General features: G+C 34.0%; 1 non-coding gene across 1 annotated transcript; it reads right to left on the bottom strand.

The window, feature by feature from the left end:
* Positions 1-626: 626 nt before the first annotated feature.
* On the bottom strand, positions 627-789 carry LOC124077822 (U1 spliceosomal RNA). The gene has a single exon (XR_006846733.1). It is a non-coding gene; the product is annotated as a U1 spliceosomal RNA (small nuclear RNA).
* Positions 790-3824: the final 3035 nt, after the last annotated feature.

Raw genomic sequence — 3824 nt, 5'->3', positions numbered from 1 at the left:
GTCTGTCTTGGGATCACCACAATGATAAAATAATAAAATAGAGGTTAGATTCTTTGAAGACTCCCAAGTTATAAAGTACCAAAACTTGTATTTTTTCATGAGAGAAAAATAAAATTATTGTGTTCATTTTTTGTTTGTGCTCCAGAACATATATCATATATCTTATTTAATACACACCCATTCATTTGCTTGCTTTCACTAGCAGTATAAGAGAATTTCTATAACTTAACAATGATTATTTTTCAATGCTTTAACTTACCAGTACTATGGTGTGAAACAATGTTTGTCTTCTCTTGATCAAAGTAGAAATTTGCCCGTTTTTCCCCCTAGGGGATTTCATATCATTCTCAATTCTACAGATATAGATTGTGTATCACAAATCAAATGTCTTCTCAGTGAATGGTATCTGCTGGTACTGTGTTGCAATGTTACTTGATGAGCAAAAATTTTTAAACTAGATTAATTTTCTTCCCCTTATGAATTTATTTCACTTTATATTGTGTTTCTTAATTTTTCTATTCATACACTATAAATTAATATTTTAATATGTTCATGATGTTTTTAGAAGCCTTTCATTTTCAGAACTTACTCTACCAGGAATTAATATTTGTATTTTTCTTTTTCCCCAGGGGAGACCTCAAACACAGTCCCCCACTACCACAAATTATGCAGTTGAGTTTCCCACATTTGGGGAAACCACAGGGGTCAGCACATTTGAAATGCAATGGATAAGCCTCGCCCTGGGAAAACCACCTTCATGATCATGGTACCTCCCTGCCAGGTAAGTATAACATGTATATTATTAAACACAAATTATGAGAGGCCATTGTGTTGAACTGAGTTCTTGCATCAGGCCCCAGCACCAATCTAAACCAAATTTGAGTTAATTGTGGTAAATTGCACATAATTAAACTAAAACTTTAAGGAAACAGGTATATCCTCAAAAGGAGCATTTCTGCCCCCTGGAAAATCTCCTGAAAAACAGAAGATTCCAATCTACCTAAGAAAGAATAATAAGGAAGTCCCGGGGCTGCTATCCAACTCAGCAGCAGAGTAATTTCTTAACTCAAAGAACTGAGTTTGGTTCTCAGCTCTTCAAATTAGTATAAGAAAGTTTCCTCTGCTTTAACCCTTAGAAGAAGAGTAACTGAAGTAACCTGACCTTCACCAACCAGCTTTTTTCTCTATTGTTCTGTTTCCTTGTTACCACTTTACAAAACCCACTATTCTACTAAGAAAGCCAGGTAGAAGCTCTCATTCAGTTAGAAGAATTGAGGTTGCCCAATTCTTGAATCACAAATAAAAACCAATTACATCATTAAATATATTTGTTGGAATTTTATTTTTTTATGGTGGATAATGTGAACGTGAAGATGTGTATATGCATGTTTTGTTCATTTATTTATATGTGTATGAATGGAAAAAAGGAAGATGACCTAAAAATTATGTCACTCAGAATAAACTTCACTCAGAATAAACTTAGGTTAAAAGAAAGAGTGAATCAATTAATGTCTTAGCATAATGTACAAGACTTTGAATTAATTTAGTGATAATCAGAGTAAAAAACGTGTGGGAAATTACAATCATAATTAAGAAAAAATTAATTGAAATTGATAGCTGGTCAATTTTGTTATTGCAAGGTTAGAGAATCGGGCAATGTTAAAATAAAACATGAAATACAGAGAAGAATTTTGTAGAAGTGAGCAATAAAATAAATAGCTTCCCTCTACTCATGTTAGACTAGGTTATTAAAACACAGAACATAACCTGGATGAATATATTCATTATTATCTTGATTCATGACAGGCTAATGTTTGCATCCAGGAAATGCTTGATGAATGAATATGAAAAAAAAAAAAAAAACACATAGGATGGGATTCATGATAAGATATTAGCCAGACACTATCATCTTGAGAAATGAGAATGTTTTGAAATTATCACTGGATACTAGTCTGTCATGTCCAGAAAGACAGTCAAGATAGGTCTAAATTTTGAGTCTAGAATCAACCCTGTTGCTGAGAAACTGTGAAGTTTGCATAGCTATGCTGGTGATGATGTTAGGTTAATCTGTGAGTTTAGAGATGATGCTCTTTGCTCTCTAATCTTCTTTATTCTTGCTGAGACTGAGCATTCCTATTCTCAGGCATTATCTGCTGTCAGAGGAGGCCAAACATCTATAGGTGAGTATTGATTCGAGTGCAAAGAAGAATAGAGAAAATGCTGAATATGATGTGACAGGCAGGCACCCAGTGGAAATACCGAGAATTCTAACCACGCTGGATTGGACACAGGCAGCCATGGGGGTGGTGGACATTTTAAGATCTGTTAGCATTTCGTATTAGAATGGATAAGACATGCAATCTATCCAAAAATAATTAAAGGTAAATTGAATACTTGAACTCTTCAGCCCAAACCAAACTAATGCCATAATAATAGTTACTATTTATTAATCATATACTTTAGTCAATAACCCATTCAATTCTCACAGCAGCCTTATGAGATAGGTTTGATTACTAAGTAAGTCACTTATCTGAAATGGAAAAAGAGAGGTTAAGTGAGTCTCCCCAGATCATTCAAGAGGTTAGTGGCATAAGAGGGGATCCAAATTCATGTCTGCCAGGCCCTAAACCTAGAGATTTTATTTTGAAACTATTTTTCCTTCCCACATGGAGAAACAACTACAGAGAATACAATTTCTGAGAAGTAGAAAAAGGATTTGCTTGCAGAAAACATTCTCCTGCCTGCCAACTGATGCTTAAAATCCCCTTAACAGGGTGTTAAATTCTTTGCTTCCACAGACTGAGATAAGGTTTAAAATGCAAATAAACTTTAGAGAGATAACATTTGGGTATAAATTCATGAAAAAAATAAAATCTTTTGTAAGCAGATCTGTTGAGGGAATAAAGATTACGTGCAACATGGCATATAAAAGAGAGGGCAAACTGGGTCAAGGGGAAAAAGAGGGGGGAAGGAGGGGACGCCTATGGAAGATGAGGAAGATACACTTGTCTTGCATCACTATTATTCTTAGGTAAGAATGTGTCCTAAATTTTCTCCTAAAATATCATTAGGATTTTTATAAAAACAATAACAACAACATGAAAAAAACCTCACAAAAATGAACTTTAGATAAACTTCATATTTCATAACTCTGAGAAGAGAATAAAAACAATAATACTTACAGGAGTGTAAATATACTTAACTCCCATTTTTGATTTCCTGAAAACTACTAAACCATAATGCTACCCTTTGCTTCCCCTTTCATATTCTTCTTCTTAAAAGCTGTGCATTCAACTGTACTTGGAGAGCCATTTCTACCTGCCAATGTTGTCTCTGGGAAAAAAGGCAAGTTAAAGGAAGGGCATTTTGCAGCAACTGTAATATCAGAAAATGTGCACAGCTGTTATAGATATGCTCCAAGGGTAACATCTGGAAAGAGATTTTCCCAGTTGATTAAATCATTGCCATTTAGAAGGAAATACGCATTTTTTTTCTTTGACTTTACCTTCTCCCCCTCCAATCTCCAGTTCCTAATTTAAAAAGTATTACATATACCTGAATTTCCCCCCCAAATTTAAAGTTTTTCAGAGTTTATAAATGTTGGAAATTTGCATGCATTAAAGAAGTTCCAATAATAAAACTTGAATAGTTTTAATAAATTTTTACAGCACTTTCCATTAAAATTTAAACATTGGCTGACCTTATGAAAAAATAATGTGACATATTTGGAGGTACAAAGATGGTGGAGTAAAAGAAGGGTGTAATTTTACTTGCTCTGCCAGTAGCGTTCAATAAAGAAGTATGTCTATGCTGCTTCCCATTTG

This window comes from Marmota monax, unplaced genomic scaffold (assembly GCF_021218885.2).
Source record: "Marmota monax isolate L192 unplaced genomic scaffold, Marmota_monax_Labrador192_F-V1.1 WCK01_AAM20220418_F8-fsc00077, whole genome shotgun sequence".
Lineage (NCBI taxonomy): Eukaryota > Metazoa > Chordata > Mammalia > Rodentia > Sciuridae > Marmota > Marmota monax.
This window is presented reverse-complemented; position numbering and strand designations above follow the sequence as displayed.